General features: G+C 43.4%; 1 pseudogene; it reads right to left on the bottom strand.

Moving 5' to 3' along the window:
- Window positions 1–226: 226 nt before the first annotated feature.
- Window positions 227–19,665, bottom strand: LOC102844057 (annotated as a pseudogene).

The following is a 19,665-nucleotide window of genomic DNA, read 5'->3' as shown; positions in this document are numbered from 1 at the left end:
ATCTTTCAATCATTCAAAAAATACTTATGGTGAACCAACAATGTCTTGGAAACTAGGATGGAACAAAGAAAAATTCCTGTCCTTGGTGGTTTACACTTTTATTTTATATTTTTTATTAATGAACTTATTTGGATTTTTTCTTTTTATTATTCCAAATAAGTTTTTCTTAAATAGGTTTATAATGAACACTTAACTATCTAAGAAAAGCTAAAGTACTAATATATTGCTAAGTAAATGTAAAGTCGAACAACCTGGACCTGAAGCAGAGCGGGCACAGCTGAGGGTGTTCCTCAACTACGCACAGACTCCCCAGATAGTGATGAAGGTGTCCTCTCTGACTGGCAGATGGGCTGAGTGTCCACACTCTGCCTTCACCTCGGGAGGACTGGCTTTCCACCACATCATCTAATAGCCCTGGGTATAGTTCACAGTCCTTCTGGTAATCCACCAGCTTACACAGGACCTTACACAGACGCTGCTGGGCCAGCCTGCCTGGCCCTCTGTCCCTCCATCAGTGCCCACACTGGGCACTGCAGCACTTGCAGAAGGTGGTCATCGGCTCGTCAGCTGAGAGGGTCTGTAGGCACAGGGATATTCATATTTAGGACATGGCCCTGCCGTGGAGTCGACATTCTCCCAGGCAGCTGCTCCACCCAGCACATCATCCCCTTCTTTCAGCTTGGGATGCTTCCGATTTGTCCCCTTGTGAGTGATGTGCACATAGGGGCAGGTGTTGCAGTGAAAGTGCTGCCCCTCTGTCACAATTAGCCCAGTCCCGCAGCCTGATCAGAAGAGCCAACCTCATTTCTTTTTTATGGTGACTTAAGTGACTTAAGAAAGTCTACAAAGCATATTAGACTGTCATTTAGTAATTCATAATTGTAATTGTTATGTGCAGTGAAGTCGCTTATAACTCATAGTGACCCTATGCACAACAGCTCTGAACCGGGCTCTATCCTATTCTTGTTGTTATTAGGTGCCCTCAAGTTGAGTACGACTCATAGCAATCTTATGAGCAAAAGATCTGAATCCTGCTCTATTCCGTGCCATCCTCACACTTCCTGACGCACAAGAGCTCATTGCATCAGTCACCGTTTCAATCCACCTGGTTGAGGTTCTTCCTCTCCTTCACCAACCCTCCACCCTTCCCAGCATCGTGTCCTCCAAGAAATAGTCAGTCCCTCTTGACACCATGTCCAAAGTTTGTGAAGTGAAGCCTCACCATTCTTGCCTCCAAAGAGCATTCTGGTTGCATTGTTGCTAAGACATATCCATTTGTTCTCCTGGCCATCCATGGGATGTTCAGGGCTCTTCTCCAACTCCACAGCTCAAAGGGATCAATTCTTCTTCTGTCATCCTTATTCATTGTCCACCTCTCAGGTGCATAGCAAGTAATTGGAACTACTATGGCCTGAATCAGATGCACCTTCGTCCTCAAATTGGCATCATTACTCTTCATGAATTTGGAGAGGTCCCTAGCGGCAGACCTTCTCAGTACAATGTGTCTCCTTATTTCCTAATTGCTGGCACCAAAAGTGTTAATTGTGGATCCAAGCAAGATGAAGCTGTTGACAGTTTCAATATCCTCTCCATCCATCACGATGCTGCCCATCCGTCCAGTGGTGAGAATCTGTTTTCTTGACATTGAGATGTAATCCACCCTGAAGGTTGCATTCCTTGATCTTCTGCAACAAGTGCTTCAGGGCCTCCTCATTTTCAGCAAGCAAGGTTGTGTGATCTGCTTAATGCAGATTATTGATGTTGGATCTATCCTGAGCCAACATTATTGTCTCTGACACACCTACCCCATTAACCCAGTCATTGAGTCAATTCATTTCATTGAGGGTCTTCCTCTCTTGTGTTGTCCTTCCGCCCTCCCAAGCATAATACTTTAAAATTTTTTAAAAAAATTTATGTTGTTTTACATACAAAATTTGTATACATTGTGTTTCATTTGGGATTTTTTTTGTGAGAGAATGTATTTATTTTGTTTGTTAAAGTAATCCACTTGTTGTATATCATTTGTTTTTATATGACCAAGTTAGTTAATTCAGAATAGTGCTTTCTAACCATGTTATATAGTGTTTTTTGAAATCATTGCTCCTGAGTACTGCATAGTACTCTGTCCTGTGACTGTTCCACAATTTTTCAATCCATTCATTTGTTGATGGACATTTGAGCTGTTTCCATTTTTTTTGCTATTGTAAATCACTCTGCTATGAACATCAGTGTTCCCACTCATATGCGTTTTTGTTTTGTAATATTAATTACAGTGCCCATAATATTATCATACTTTCCTCATTTCCTTCTGTAATTCTCATTGCCATGAATTCTTCTATCCCATTTCGTACATTCTGGAGTTTATACTTGGGAAAATACTGTTCTTCTAACAATATATGACTGGTTATTCTAAGAAGTTATTGTTGTTGTTGTGTACCAGTCAGAACCGTCCCATACCTGACCTGCCAGGAGGTTTTCAGAGGCAGTTAATTGAATGGGAGGAGATTGCTCCTCCTTCTCCTGTGGAGCAACTGATGACCTTGAACCATGTGCCTTCAGGATTGCAGTGCAGCTTCTTGTCATTAAGCCATCAGAGCTCCACCAGTGATTACCTCACTCATATTATTGGTCACCTTATAGACCTGTCTATTGTTTGACTGAAAGTTGACCCAGGAAGCTTTGTTTCAGATTTGAAGGATCACTAAGGGCACAGTCTCAGAGGTTCCACCAGTCTCTATTGTAAGCCTGGCCTTTTTAATTATTTTTAATTTTGAGGGGACCCACCCTATTCAGTATCCTCTACTGTGATCCCTTTCACAGGGTCAGCAGTGGTGACCAGACATCATCTAGTTTTTCTGATCTCAAGGTTGTGGAAGTTGCAATTCCTGTGGTCTGTGGTCCATGGTCCTTTGGACTAATCATTTTAGTACGTCCTTAATTTTCTTTGCTCTTCTTTGTCCCAGAAAGGGACAAAAAATTAGTTGCACCTCAAGTGGCTGATTGAAAGATTTTAAGACCCCGATTACTGTCCACTGGGATTACATTTCAGAGAGTGAAGAAAGTCTATAAATAATCACACAAAATAAGTAAGGAGCTCTGGTGGCCAGTGGTAAGAAACTGCACTGTAATCCCAAAGGCATGTGGTCCAAATGCACCAGCTGCTCTCTGAGACAAGGATGGGCAATCTCTTCCCTTGCAATTTATTGCCTCTAAAAACCCACTGGAAGATCAGTTATTAGTTGGGTCCAACCTAATGACACACACAAAATTTATGTTAGAAGGTTAGAGGAGGATATATTATGGAGAAAATCAAATGGAATGTTGAAGGAGAATAGTTTGAGATGAGGTCAGTGTAGACTTGAATATGATGGTACAATAAAGAGTCCTCCTTTCACCATGTTACCAGCTTCCCGAGACTAGAACTATGTGTATTTTTATTCTTCTTCTCTTGTCTTAGTGCCTTATCTATGGTGAGAATAGAGCACCGGTATATGAACACTTGCAAGAATATTGTAAATGTTGAAGTAAGCAAGAATAATCTCCACATTTCTACTGTTTTGTTAGATCTTTCCTATATAATTCCAAGCCAGCAGTACCTTCATGAAGCTCTCTATTATCAAATGAGCCAGTATGGAAATGTGCCCTCTCAGCACTCCTGGGAATGCCATCCTCATGAAATGCCTCACAGGAAGTTGTAGAAAGAAAGCTAATTAATAGAGAAAATATAGCCTAAGTATTAAACACAACAAGGCTCAAAGTGTCACAAAATCTGATTTCCCTAGAGGCACAGAAACAGTAGGGAGGCTCTGCCTGGGCCACAGCTCAAGTCTCTGGGCGCCCTGCGGTAGTCCATGGTATATGGGTAAGTGTTTAACAGTCAGCTCTCAGAAGGGTAGGATGAGGGGTGTTCATGATTCGTGGGTTTGTTTATTTCCATAGTATAAACAATAATGTGACATCACTGAGGGAGATGGAGAGGACTTGGGAAGAAATGTGCAGTTTTTCCATCTTGGTTTTGGTTTTAAGGTACCATCCACTTGAGTGTGACTCATAGTGAACAGTTACCTGAACCCTGCCCTGTCCTGTGCCATCGTAATTATCTCTGACGCTGTTGGTTATCTCAGCCCATTGCTGAAATCATCATGTCAATCCATCTCACTGAGGGTCTTCTTCTCCTTTTCTGACCTCTTTCTTTCCAAGCATGATGTCCCTTTCTAAGGAATAGCCTAACCTAGCTACATGTCCAAAGCTTCACCATCTTTGCCTCCATTTAAAAGATACATTAAATATAAATAGGCCTCAAGGACATAGATAATAGTAAAGTATATTAAATCAGGGTGTAGTGAGATTTTAGTATTTATTATCATTGCCTTGAATATCCTTTATATAATTATAAGTGTACATAACTTGCTTAAGGCCACCTCCTGGTTCAAACCCTAGGCCCAGGCTGGCTAGCCTCACTCCAGGGACAGAGGGAACCTGCACGTCAAACACATTCCTGGAAAAGCAGTTGACTCCAAAAGCCCAAAGACAGCTGGGAAAGAAGCGGCCATGTTGTTCCTGGTTTGGCTGACTCCTTCCAGGCTCATGGGAAGCTCTCCTTGCCAGAAGGCAGGAGCGTGGTGGTGGGAGTGCAGGAATCATGGCAAGCTTTTGGAGTCGACTGCTTTTCCAGGAATGCGTTTGACGTGCAGGTTTGCTCTGTCCCTGGAGTGAGGCTAGCCAGCCTGGGCCTAGGGTTTGAACCAGGAGGTGGTCTTAAGCCCAAAGGGCCCTCGGGCCTGTGGCCCTTGGGCCAGGTTCAAATTGTCTTCCTGTGAAACATTCTTCTAGGTGGTATAGCACTGGTCTGTGCATTGTTGTACAGAGGTAACTCGTGGTTGCTGTGATGCTGAAGCCTGTGACAGTGATGTGCCAATCGTGGTAATGGGCACCCATGGTGGACAGTGTTGGCGGGAGCTTCCCGATTAAATCAAGCCTGGAAGCAGGAGCGGCATCCACTTCCAAAATGGCTTGCCTCCGGAAACTCTATGTACAAACAGTGCTCAGGCTGTTCATTCATAGGGTCGCTATGAGTCGTCTACAACTTGACGGCATTAAACAACAGCAACAACTTGCTTGTCTTGGATGAAGTCTGACCAGGGTACTCCATAGAAACAAGGATGATGAAACTTGATCCCATACAATTTGGCTATGTTGTCTAACAGTCTGCCAGTCTTTGGAAAGCCATTATGCTGGGGAAGGTGGAGGGCCAGAGAAATAGAGGAAGACACCCAATAAGATGGATTGACACAGTGACCGTCATAATGGGCTTCAGCTTATCAGAGATGTGAGGATGGCTCAGGACAGGGCAGGATTCAGATCTATTGTCCATAGGGTTGCTGGGACTAACTGACTTGATGGCACCTAACAACAACAACAACATAATTTGAAGGAGTCTTGCTGGTGCAGTGATTAGAAGTTCAGCTGAGGTTTGCAAGATTGGCAATTTGGATCCATCGGTGACTCTGCAAGAGAACTATTTAGTAGCTAGAGATGCCCGCCTTAGAAACCTCATGAGACAATTCTACTTTGTCACAGTTTTACTGAATATAAGCATCAACTCAAGGACAGTGGTTCATAAATGTAAATGTTTGAATATATAAAAATGTTAATGTATATATAGATGTATAAATTGCATGTTGTTGTTGTTGTTGTAGTACCATTGAGTCGAAACCGACCCATGGTTGCCCCTCCAGTGGGTTTTCAGAGGCAGTTAATTGCAAAGGAGAGATTGTCCATTCTTTTCCCTCAGAGCAGTTGGCAGATTCAAACTGCATGTCTTTGGGATTGCAGGGCAGATTCTTACCACTAGGCCACCAGAGCTCCCTACATACATTATTTAATTTTTAATAATGGCTATGTTTAACAACCAGCTTGCAAAAGTCAAGAAAATGTCACAGCAGACTCTTGTGAATTTACTCAAGCTACCTTCCAACACACTAACCCTTGGTCCTTTTCAATGAATATTTGAGCTCTGACAAGTGACAGTTCACAGCTTGCACACATGGGCATCAAATAGACAGACAGCCCCAGTGCTTTCTTGTTACCTCTGCCCTCACAAGCCGTGCCTCCCCATAGCTGCCAACTTGCGCCTCCTGCCCATAGCTTCCCTACCTGTTACGGTAAGCAATTACTGATAAAGTCTTGGGGGAAATTGTCTTTTCCCAGCTTTGAGCGTGTGCTTTTATTCTGGGTGATGATCTAGGTCTTGCATGTGCAAGCTCTTTACCCAAGGTGTTCATGCTGCCTTTGCTGGGAGCTCCCTCCGTGCTCTGGGCTGTCAGTACTTACAAAGCACGTACTTATGTAAACTCCTCACCTCCTTGTGTCTACTGGCTTCTAGGGCTTGTGTCCCGAGTTTTATTCTTTCAATATTACAAATAAGAAACCTGTGGCTTTTGAAGGGGAAGTGACTTGCCCACAGTTCAGAAATTCATGTCTTCAGTAAAATGTTGCCTTCCATATGTAGCATGCAGGCAAATAGCTATCACCCCGCCACTCGTGGCTGTAGGGTGCACTTTCCTCAATTAGGGAGAACTAGGGGTTCTTGTCATGAGCCTCTACAGAGAGACATTTGGGTAGAAAGCATAGTTGGAGCTGGGGCGAGGGCTGTTCCTTGGGAACATCATGACCCCGTTTCATTTGTTTGCAGCCTTCTTTTGTCTGTAGGTGCGTGGCTTCCGTCTCCTGAAGAAGAAGGGCCATTAGGAGGCAACCTTGGTCCTTCCCAGTGTAGGAGCGATACTTGCTGCGTGCAGGCAGCTCAGGCTCCATGCATCAGAGCAGCAGAGGCACTCTGATAAGTTCCTTAAAAGGAAACTACTTGTTAGCACTGGAGCAGGTGTGAAGGACTAAGCACCAGAAAGAAGGGAGGGTTGTAGGTTGTAGAAACATAGAGGTCTTTGTTCTAGAAGATGAGATTGAAATCTAAGTGCTTGGCTACTAACCAAAGGTGGGCAGTTTGAATTCTCCCACAGGTGCCTCTAAAGAAAAGACCTGGTGATCTACTTCTAAAAGATCTTGTTGTTGTTAGTGTTTGCTACTCATAGCGACCTTACAATAGCCCTGAAACCTGCTCTGTCACAGCCCCCGACAACTCTGGGGAGCACAGTTCAGCTCTGGTGCTCACAGGGCCATCGTGGGTTGGAACTGACTTGACAGCAACTAGCTTGACTTCAACTGATCACTTCTTGAGGGCTTCTCAAACACACCACTGTCTGGTTAGTTTCAACATGTAGCAACCAGACACTGGGTTTCCGAGGCTGTAAATCACATGAGAAGGCGAATACTCTTATTTCTCCTGAGGAAATGCTGGAGGATAAGAACTGCTAGGGAAGCATTATCTTTGGGTAAGCAGCACAACATGCCCCAGAGGGTCCCAAGGGGGTCCCTGGGGCACTAACAGCTAAGTGGCCTAACTACCAACTGCATTATTTTTACCCAAATAACCTAAGTTACCTGCCATGTTTGTCAGTCGCATCCTCCTCCAGAGGTGTGTTTGTAAGTGTTCTGTGCCACTTTTGTTTTGTTGGGTTTTGTTTGCTTGTTTTTAAAATCAACACAACAGAACATTGCTGTAAGAGAAAAAATAACAGATAGTGAACTTACGAAAATACCACTTGGAGGGAAGGAAAGGAAGTAGTTGGCAAACAAATGTAGAAGGTGTATGCTTTTTGGGTAAAAATCTGATTCTAGCCAAAAGATTGGCAGTCTGTACCCACCCAGAGGGACTTCAGAAATAAGCCTGGTAATTAAAACCCTATGGGGCAGTTCTACTCTGTGCGCACAAACCTGGGGTTACTATGGGTCAGAATCCACTTAACTCTCTGGCAACTCCTACCACTATATGTTGGTTTCTGCATCAACATGTTCTGTACATTATCCACATGAGAATTCCTGCCAAGGACTGAGCCCAGTGCCAGAAATGTAGTAACTATGTGAAATGCCATCTGCTATTGGATTAATCCTCACAACAGTTCTATACACAAGAATATTTAGTTAGGTGCCCTAGCAAGTAGAGAGTATCATTGCTACCTCCTCTGAGGGAGAAAGATGGGCATTTATCACCTCTGAAAACCCACTGGAGGGTCAGTTATGAGCTGATTCTGACTCAACAGGAATGAGAGCGACCAGAGCACACGTATTGAGTGCTTTCTACGTAGCCAGGGAGCTCTGGTGCCATTAGCCATAGGGAGTTGTGTTGCTAACTCAAATACAGCACTTTTTTGGTGGTTCGAATCCACCAGTGGCTCCAAGGGAGAGAGACAAGCAATCTTTTCTTGTGTGATTTACAGCTTCTGAAAACTCGCTGGAGAGTTAGCCGTGAGTTGGTTGCAACTTGATGGCAGTAAGTGAGGGGCAGTTGGGTTTGTTTTCCTCCCATGGAGCCAGATACTGTTCTAAGTACTCTCTGTGAATCCACTTATTTAATGTTTCCACTATCCCATGAGGTTGATGCTGTTCTTAATCTCATTTGGTGAATGAAGAAATTGAAGCACAATTAAGTAATTGCTCACCAGAGCACAGCTAGAAGGTGGTCCAGGCACTCTTACTCTCCCCATTTCACAGAGGAGGTAACTGAGCCCCAGCGTAGGCAGAACCCTGCTCTGGATTGCAAGACAGGGAAACGCACATGAGGAACGTGAAGTGCTTTGAGAACTGTTGTTCTGTCTGCTTCAGCCTGGGGTGAGTAAGCTTTGCTCATTCTGTTTTTTTCTGGTCTAGACACACCAGCTGGCTTAAAAGCCGGGGGCATTTAGCAAGTCCTGCTGACTTCGCTTGTTATCTGGGTAGGAGTTAGAAGCCAGTTTCGTGTGTAGGCCCTAGGCTGACCAATCCCCTTGAGACAGCCCAGGAGTCACTGCTTGTCTGACTTCAGAGCTGCTGCCAGCTGGGAGCCCACAGGAGGGAGTCGGCCTGGCAGCTGGCCACCATCACATGCAAGGAGGTTACTAGCGGTCACCCTCCAGCCTTCCTCAAGCTTCAATCGCTGTCTTCTGGGGCTGAGTCCCACCAGTACTGAGGACAGGGGGTAAACAGGCAGGGGGAGGAGGCTCTAGGCTCCTGAGGGAGGATATTTGGGGCCACAGGGGTCCCTTCTCTTTCCCCACAGTAACTCCACTCCTACAAGGCTTTTCAAGCCAGACATGGTGGGAATTCCTACCCTCATTCCAGGATGGAGTGGGGAGGATCCTTGGATCTTTATGGTGGGGATGCCAGAACTCCAGAACTGAGGTGTCCTTTGAGAGCAGGTCACAACGCTGTCACATGCCTCTCCCCATGTCAGGAGCTCTTCTGGGTAGAAGCCACTCAGGGCCTTTCATGGCCCGCAGTCAGCACAGAGCTGGAGCCAAGGAAGTGGTTTTGATATCTTCCCATTTTTGTGAAGAAAAGTGATTTTCAGCTAGTGTGTTGGAAGCTGGGTGGATGGTGGCAATGACAGCGTGTGTGTGTGTGTGTGTGTGTGTAGGGAGGGAGTTTTAGGTGAAAGACAACCTATGCGGAAATGGGACAGCGGTAATGGGGAGCAGGAGGCTGGCTACCTCTTGCTCAGGGCCTCCTCCAGTCTCAGGAAAAGCTTGAGCCTCCTACCCAGATGAACATGGCCTTGACTCCCCATTCTCTGAAGTTCTCTCTGAAGGAGATAGGGCTCATTCAGACTCTTTTTCTGATCCTCTTCACCCCTAAAGGGAGGGTGTGTTGGCTGCTGTGAAGAACTGCACGGGTGGAAAGGGTGTGTGACATCCTGGCAGCCATTTGCCAGATGTCCTTCCTGGAGATAAGGCACTGGAGCTCGATTCAAGGTCTTGCCTGGGGCTGCCTGCTTGTTGTCTTCAATCGTCCTGATTTAGAAATCCCAACTCAGAGGAGCCTCTGTCAGGGGCTAAGGGACCTGTGTGGCAGGCTTCCTCAGATGGACCATCCCTGAATGCTAATGGAGGTTTATGTGCTTTTTTTCCACTAAGGGCAAACCAGCCACAAAGTAGGAGGGCAGAGAACAGGGCGACGGGGCTCTGTATACTAGGAGAGGGGCCAAGTTTAACAGTTTAGGCTTTTGGAGGGGGTCACACCTTGGTGTTCCCTTGTTCCACCAATTGTCCTAGTCCCTCAACGCCCATTTTAAGATCTCCCTATATGATGTCAACACCCTTCCCCGGCCTCCACTCTATTCCTTCCTACGTCTTGTACTCTCTATATAGGCTGCATATGTATTTTGTGCGAGGAGAGTTTTTCATTGCCGAGATGACTGCTGAGGCCCAAAGGTGGCCAGGCACGAGGCTGACCTTGGGGAGGGGTGCAGACGTGGTGAGAACTGGATTAGAAGTCTGGTCTCTCTCTACCACTAATGGCACAGGCCTCTCTCCTTCTGATTGATGTGAAGGTTAATATCTCTGGAAGAATTCTATTTAATGAACATCACTCTGCTCAGTATAACATGAAGTTCCTCCAATTAAAATGGCTTTGACCTTACACATTGTGAAATATTAACCTTGACATTATTGTGCTAATGGCACATTATCTTCCTCTCAGGGCCTATTTTCACTACAAAAGAAGTCCTGAGCCAAACAACATAGGTGGAAATTTCCCCGAATAACATCTCAATGGCCCTTGGGTTTTTCCTCAGAGGGGTTGCAGGAAGGTGGAGAATTTCACATATACCACCCACACATATATTTTCTTCACTTTTCTCCTCAGGATTTTTAACTCTGCTGTGAAATCTTGAAAGTATGTATGAGGTTAAATACTGTCTCCCATCATCAAAGTTTAGATGGAAGAGCGAATGTTCAGAAAGTGAAGACTTGATGGGGTCGCACAGCCATTAACCAGCTCAAGCACTATCCCGCGTTATGACCTTGCCTTTCCTGCTATTCAGGGATGCTACCCCTTCTCTCTGAGGACAGGCCACTTTCCATTAGCCCTCAGAGGAAGTATGGTCACCGGCAAGGAGCTGAGAAGGTGGCGACAGTATTTCCTGCATCTAGCAGAGGAGGGAGGAGGGTAGGTTCTTAAAGGCATAAACATCTGGCGCCTATCAGATGGACAGACAAAAGGGAACAGATTCATCAGCTGCCCCCAAAGCCGCTTGTCCTTCCTGTGTGCTACCTCCCACTGAGCGGCCATGCCACTCTGCAGCTGCCCAGGTAGAAGCCTTACCCACCTATCCAATAAACACCCTTACCAGCTCCTCCCGGTCACAGGTGCTCCTCCTTCCTCTCCTCAACCACCAGGTTGTGTCCAGTCTGCCGTCTACACAGCTTGACAATTCTCTTCTCCTCATCTGCAGGGCATTACCCCGGAACTGGGGCTCCCTCCCAGCCTATGAGATGCTGTGCCTCCAAGGTGTCTCCCTTGCTCCAATTACTCACCCTCCTTTGGGTCTTTGTAGTGATTTCTAGAAAGGGGTGGAGGGAGGGCAAATCTGTTTGTGTGACCCTTCAAAATCCTTCCGTTTTTTCCTTGCTTGTGAATACAATGACAATTCTGTAGCAGAAGCATCAAACTCTTCTTGGGCTGGTCCCCGCAAACATCTCAAGCTTCCTCTACGTGTACACATCTCCTCAAGCATATGCTAAATTTGCTAAGCTCTGTGGATGTGTCCTCATCTTTCTTGCCTTGCTAAATCTCATATTTTCTTTAAATGTCACCTCCTTTTCTTTCATTCTCTTTTAATATATATTTTTTTAATTTAATTTTATTAATTTTAATGAACATTTACAGAGATTTGGGATTTCCATTCACTCGTTGTTGCATTTTTCTCCCTGCCCACCCCTCCTCCCCAGTTCACTCTTCTCTTTGAAAAGTAAAAGAAAAATTCTTTTATGGTATAGAATTTCAACCCTCCTACCCAGTACACCCCACTATGCACCCTTCATTCTGGACTCTTGTCATAACCATAATACCCGATCATATATTGCTTTTAAACTATTCTCTCCCTCATCTGTTTCAATGCAGTATACATAATTTATCCAATTTTTCTCAGTCTCACCCCAACCCTGATGTCAGTTCCATTCTACAACAGTGGCACTATGTAGTATTTGCCATTTTGTGATTGAGATATTTCACTTAGCATAATGTCATCCTGGGTCACCCATTTTGAATAATATTGCATAAGTTCCTTGTTTTTCAATGCAGCATAGTATTCCATTGTGTGAATATACCACAGCTTTCCTATCCATTTGTTTGTTAATTGACACTTAGGTTGTTTCCAACTCCTTGCTATTGTGAACAAAGCTGCAACAAACATGGGTGTGTATATATCTGCCTGGATGACAGTTATGGTTTCTTTAGGGTATATTCCCAGTAGTGGAAATGCTGTATCAAATGGTATCTCTATTTGCAACTTTTTGAGAAAGCACCATACCACCTTCCACAGTGGTTGCACCATTTTACACTCCCACCAACAGTGAGTAAGGGTTCCAGTTTCTCTGCAACCTCACCAGCATTTGTTGTTTGTGCCACCTCCTTTTCAAGGTTTTCCTTCCCTTACCTCCTCCAAGATGACATAGGTATTCCTCCATGGTGGTAGTCTATATTTATCCTCACAATAGAACTCATCACTGCATACTGCTATTCTCTATTCCTTGGCCTGATATATTGAGAAAGGTGATAAACTAGGAGTGTACTGTAGGATGGCACTTTTATAGAAATATTTTAACAATCTACTTGGTTAGAACGTGAGGTCCAGAGAGCAGAAACCAAGGCAGTAAAAGATGCTGGCCAAACTACATTCTGTGTGAGAGAAGGATTTGTTCTTGTGCCACTAATAAGCAAAAGGAATGAATATATAAGGAAGAGAGAAATGAGGAGCTGGGGGAGGGCAGTGAGAGTTTGGAAGATGATGTAAAGGACCCTGTGGGGTGAAGGGGTGAGTAGAGAAATACAGATCCCGTGTCAGAGGTCAGGCTTGTGGATTTGCCTTTTGGACAAGACAAACCACTTCTGTCTCCTCACTCTCAAACCCCTAAAAAAAAAAAAATTAAAAATCTATCCATGGTCACAAATCATTGTGTGAGTATGTGCATATGTTTATGTGTGTTTATGTTTCTGTGTGTGTGTGTGTGTGTGTGTGTGTGCAAGTTTGCACACATAATTATGGAAGAGGCCTTATTGTACACTTGGGTCAATTTAGAAATTAGGCATGGAAACAAATCTTAGATCCAGCAGGCATCCATGAAATAAGCCAAGAGGAACTTACAAAATTTTGTTAGGTGGTGTAGAGACAAGTACAACTTATAGCGACCCTAAGAACAACAGATCTGAACCCCTGTTCTAGCCTGTGCCATCCTCACAATCTCTAACACCCTCAAGCCCATTGCTGAAGTCACGGTGCTAATCTAATCAAAAGACAAATTGCACTGGGAAAACCTGCTGCCAGGAACCTCCAGAGTACTGAAGAGCAATGATGACAGCCTAGAAACTAAGGTGCACCTGATCCAAGCCATGGTCTTCACAACTACTTGCTATACATCAGAGAGCTGGACAATGACTAAGGATGATAGAAGAAGAATCAATGCCTTTGAGTTGTGTTGGAGAAGAGTAATGAATATACCATGAACTCCTAGGAGAACAAACAGGTCCATCCTGAAGAGGGTGAAACCAGGCTGCTTCTTGGAGGCAATGATTTTGAAGCTCCATCTGACATACTTTGGGTATGTTACATGAAAGGACCCATCTTTGGAGAGGGACATCATGCTTGGAAATGTAGAGGGACAGTGTAAAAGAGGAAGATGCTGGATGGGATAGACAGATTCAGTGAGGGTGAGTGTGTTGGAGACAATTAAACTGGCTCAGGATAGAGTAGGGTTTAGAGCTGTTGTACATAGGGTTACTATGAGTTGCAAGCAACTCAATGGCACATAACAACAACCTGGTTGAGGGTCTCCCTCTCCTTTGACGTCTCTCCACCTTTCCAAGCATGATGTCCTTCTCCAGCGAACAACTTATTTTGGCAACATGCCCAAAGTATGTCAGATGGATCATCATCATCTTTGCCTCCAAGGAGAATTCCGGCTGCACCTTCTCCCAGACAGATCTGTTTGTTCTTTTGGTAGACTATGGAATATTTAGCACTCTTCTCCAACACCACGCATGTTGTTCAAATGTGTCAATTTTTCTGTCATCTTAATTTAGTGTCCAGCTCTCATCAGCATAGCAAGCGACTAAATCAAGTGCACCTTAGTCCTCAAACTGACATCACTGTTGCTTAATAATTTAGAGAGGCCCTAACTTTCCCAGTGAAATATATTTCCTGATCTTACTGTTGGTACCACATGTATTGGTTCTAGATCCAACTAAGATAAAGTCATTTGCAGTTTCAATCTTTTCTCCATTTATTATGATGTTGCCTATAGACCCAGTGGTGAAAATCCTTGTTTTCTTGACACTGAGATGCAATCCATATTGAAGACTGCAGTGTTTTATCTTTTGCAGCAAGTATTTCAAGTCCTCCTCACTTTCAGCAGACAAAATTGTGTCATCTGCATACAGAAGGCTATTGAAGCATCTTCCTCCTATCCTGATGCAACATTCTTCCTCATAGAGTCCAGCTTCTTCTTTTTATATTTTTAAGAGTCCAGCTTCTTGAATAATTTGCTCAGCATACAGATTAAATAGGTATGAAGAAAGGACACAGCCCTGACACACACCTTTCCTAAATTTAAACCATGCAGAAACTGTACAGAATCTTAGGGAGGCCCTTAAATTACCACAGGGCGTCAAATGGGAATTTTAATCAGTTTACCTGGACAAATATCTACATTTGATATCTGAACTATGCTGGAATTAAAGTGAGCCTCTCAAAGATACTGCAAAAGCTAAAACAAGGCACATTTAGACTCTTAATAATTTAGTTGTTTGAAGGTAGGGGGAGGGTATGATAAGTAGATAGAGTTAAGCCTGGATGTTCCTCCCTTAGATACATGGTAGTTCACTCCCTGTGTCATTCAATTCTCTGCTCAAGTGTCTTCTCTTCTGAGAGGGCTTACTTGAAAAACAGAACTACTGCAGAAACCCTTATTACTTTAACTTAGCTCATGCTGTTGTTGTGTTGTTGTTATGCACCATCCAGTCACCTGCCACTCATAGTGACCCTGTGCACAACAGCCCTGAGCTCTGCCCTATCCTCAGGTAATCTCATTGTTTACGACAGGCCCAATCCCACTTCTCCAGTCACTAAGTCAATCCATCACATCCTAAATCTTCCTCTCCTACACGGTCCCTCCACCCTTCCAACCATGATGTTTTTCCCCAAAGACTGGTCCCTCCTGGTCACCTGTCCAAAGTGGGTGCGACAGAGCTTCAAAATCCTTGCCTCCAGGGAGTATTCTGCCCTTGAATCTTAGTGGATGTAAACTTCAGTTTGATGAATTTAGAGAAAGTCTTAATTTTGAATGTCAGTCCTTTTTCCATTAATTCAACAAATTCTTATTTGAGGGCTTACCATCTACCAGGTACTATCCTAAGTACTTGAGATACATTCATGAAAAAAACACACAAAAACCAGGCTCTTGTAGGTCTCTTTTAGTGTGAGTCCTGAACATTAAGGCAGACAAATCATAATTAAAATCTTAATTGTAATCATCATAACACTGTATAACTTCTGGACCGGCTTCTGAGAATTCAGAGCATTTTACAAGGCTCCTTAAGTGGGCTGATTACTGGTTATTGGGCATATGTCCAGCTTCTGATAAAGTATTAAAAATATTAGTTAAAATACCAGACTATCAGTCAACAGCATTCTTAATTAACGATTAAGGTTATAGATTTTATAGTTCCATAATAGTTGTTTGGGCAGTCCAATTTTTAAAAAGTTACTTTTAACATTTTGAATAATCTGTGCAGGGAAAGCAAAGAAAATCCAAGTTATTACCTGTTTGGCAGTGCACCAACCATCATCTACTGATACAATAATGCCCAATGAAACCTAACGTCAGATCGAGACCTTGAAGATGCTCATGATCTTGAATATGAACAACTATAGAATCAAGCCAGTAGCGCATAGCAGAATAGATGTTACGTAAGACTTATATACAAATGGCTATAGGCATGCAGAAGAAGATATCCTAAACTTTCACTGTAGGAATTTGATAGGTTTCTCAAGAGAGATGACTTGGCCAGAAATGAAGGGGAGGATGTCACTAGGTAGAGAAGGGGCAGAGGCTCAGGGAAAGAAAACAAAAAGGAAGTGTGTATGGACACGAAACATCATGGTGGATTGTCGTAGCCCCTCTGTGACAAGGGTGACTCTGATGACAATTGACAGAGACTTCCCATTTGGTTTCTGAGACTCTAACTCTTTATAGGAGGAGGCTACCAGTCTTTCTCCCATAGAGTGGCTGCTGGATTTGAATCACTGTCCTTTCAGGCCACAGTCAGCAATCTTATACACTATACCATCAGGGATCCTTGTGCTCTCTACATAGGGGTGTCTGTGGGAAGTGGCAGGAACTACAGGTGGGGCAAATGACAGTAAATTAAGGACTTTGAAATGACCCTATAAGCAATGTTGTTGTTGTTGTTATGTATTGTTGAGTCACTTGCAACTCATAGCTACCCCATGTACAACAGTTCTGAACCCTGCTCTATCCTGAGCCAACATTATTGCCTCTGACACACCTACCCCACTCACTGAGTCAGTCCATCTCATCCAGGGTCTTCCTCTCTTGACCTCTCCCTCCACCCTCCCAAATATGATGCCCCTCTGCAAAGACAGGTCCCTCCTTGCAACGTGCCCAAAGTATGTCACATGGAGCTTCAGAATCCTTACCTCCAAGGAGCAGCCTGGTTTCACCCTCTCTAGGATGAATCTGCTTGTTTCCCTAGCAGCCCATGATATATTCAATACTCTTCTCCAGCACCACAGCTCAAAGGCATCAATTCTCTTTCTATCATCTCTAGTCATTGTGCGGCTTTCTGATGCATAGCAAGAAATGGCCTCTAAGAAATGGGAACCAATAAACTCTTTAAGTGTAAACTTGTGTTTTACAAACACTCTTCTTAGAGCAACATGAGCAATCAGATTAGTCACCTCACGGGGACGACCAGTTAGACAACTATTTCAGCAGTTCAGGTAAGAACTGATAAGGAACCGAACTAGGGCAGTGGAGATGGAGAAAGGACTCAATCACTAAGGAGAGTGTAAGAATAAAATTGATAGTATTCTTGTGAGAAGTAAGAGGTGAGGATAACAGGTGACAATGTGGGTTTTGCTTGGGCAACTCCATAAATAGGGAGACTGCCAAGTTAAACTTCTTTCTTTATAACTTCCTGACAACATTGGGATGATGATTAATTTAATTCATTCAGTAAAAGTTTAGATATCTTTAGTTTACATACTTAATGGGTTTGAAAAATTCTCTGCCTTCTTGATTCATGCTAACCCAATGGAAAAGCCAATAGTTGCCATCCCAATCTCCTTTGCTGCTGGGACAGAGACACATGGATCCATCTTACTAAGCAGAGATTCTAGAATTTGATAGAGACTTACAATACAAAGGAGACCAGTCCTACCCTACTGCCATCATGTGCATTTCCAACTTCTATCCCATTTGCACCTCCAATAAATTGGGAATGATAATGATAAACTCTTACTAAGGGGAATACCGCTAATCTCTAAATTGAATATTGAAGGACTTAAATGGAACCAGAAGAAACTGTTGAAATAATCTCATAACCAGGTTGTACCAGTTAGAATGTGGATACTAAACTACAGAAGTCCCAATTAGCAGTGACCTAAAACTTACAGATATGTGCTGTGTAGTGGATTGATTATTTAACATGGCTTTGTAGCCATTGGCTTTGACTTTACCACATGGCTGAAACAAACCATGCTAAGAATGTGAATGATGTGAGTAGCACCTTTGGGGGGGATGGTTGTTGTTACATGCCCACAAGTCTAGTATAACTCACAGCAACGCTATAAGCAGCAGACCTGAGCCCTGTTCTATCCTGTACCATCCTCATCATATCTTACATACTCAAGCCCAAAGCTGTTATCACTGTGCCAATCCATCTCATTGAGGGTCTTTCTCTTTTTCGCTGACCCTCCACCTTTCCAAGCATGATGTCCCATTTCAACAAATGTCGTTGTTATGGGTCATCGAGTCACTTATGACTCCTAACAACCCTATGTACAACAGTTCAGAAGCCTGCCCTATCCTGAGCCAGTCTCACTGACTCCAACTGTATCAATCCATCTCATCCAGGGTCTTCCTCTCCTATGCTGTTCCTCTGCTCTTCTATGCATGATATCCTTCTCTACTGGTCTGTCTTGGCCATGTGCCTAAAGTATGTGAAATGGAGTTTCAAAATCCTTGCCTCCAAGGAGAAACTTGACTTCACCCTCTCCAAGACAGACCTATTTATTTTCTTGGTTTATTTATTTATTCTCATGGTATGTTCAATAGTCTTCTCCATCACCACAATTCAAAGGCATCAATTCTTCTGTCATCTTTGGTCATTATCCAGCTCTCTGATGCATCATAGCAAGCAATTGAGAAGATCGTGCCTGATCAGACTCACTTTAGTCTCTAGACTCACATCGTTGCTCTTTAGCCCTCTGAAGAGGTTCCTGACAACAGACTCACCTAAAGTAACTTGTCTTTGATTTCCTGACTGCTAATGCCAAGACTGTTGATTGTGGATCTCAGCCAGAAGAAATTGTTAACAATTTCAATATTTTCTCCATCTAACATGATGCTGCCATTGGCTGGGTGGTAAGAATCTTTGTTTTGTTTATGTTGAGATGTAATCTATATTGAGACTGCAGTCCTTGACCTTCTACAGCAAATGTTTCCTCTTCAGTTTTGGTATATAAGTTTCTTTCTCATTAACACAATCAAGTGTTCTGGAATTCCCTTTCTTCTCAATGTTAGCCACAATTTGGTATCTTGCACACAGTCAAATGCCTTTGGATGGTCAATAAAATGCAAATAGACATCTTTCTGGTACTCTGTGCATTCAGCCAAGATCTAGCTGACATTAGCAATGACATTCCTTGTGCCACAGCCTCCTCTAAACCCAGCTTGTATTTCTGGCAGTTTCCTGTCAATGTACTGTTCTAGTTTTTTGATAACTTTCAGCAACATTTTGCTTGCATGTGATATTGTGAAAAAATTTCTATACTCTGATCATGTTTTATTGGGGGGAATAGGAATAAATATTCATTTCTTCTAGTCAGTTGACCAAGTAGGGTTTTTAATAAGAGTTATAATTTTTGCTGTCAAGCACTTCAGGAATTAACTATTTTTACCAGTTAGAATTCAACAACACAACTCATTGCTGTCAAGTAGGAACCAAAATCATAGCTGACCTTCCAGTGGATTTTCAGAGGTGATAAATCACACATGAGGAGTTAGCTCATCTGTCTCCCAAGGAGCAAATGGCGAATTCAAGCCACCTGCCTTAGGATTGCCAATGCAACTCCTTACCCACAAGGCCACCAGAGCTCCTCAAGAGATTTTTACTGGTAGATTTAGCTATTTCTTTTGACCACCTAAAACTACCAAAATTCTTGGCCATCAAGTCAATTCTCATTCGCAGTGACAACATAAAGCCATGCTTTTCAAGTAGATCTTCTACACCAATAACATGCATGGTGATGAGCCATTTGTCATATAAAGCCAT

The sequence above is a fragment of the Elephantulus edwardii genome, unplaced genomic scaffold (genome assembly GCF_000299155.1).
Source record: "Elephantulus edwardii isolate Elephantulus edwardi_28Jun2011 unplaced genomic scaffold, EleEdw1.0 scaffold00052, whole genome shotgun sequence".
NCBI lineage: Eukaryota > Metazoa > Chordata > Mammalia > Macroscelidea > Macroscelididae > Elephantulus > Elephantulus edwardii.
This window is presented reverse-complemented; position numbering and strand designations above follow the sequence as displayed.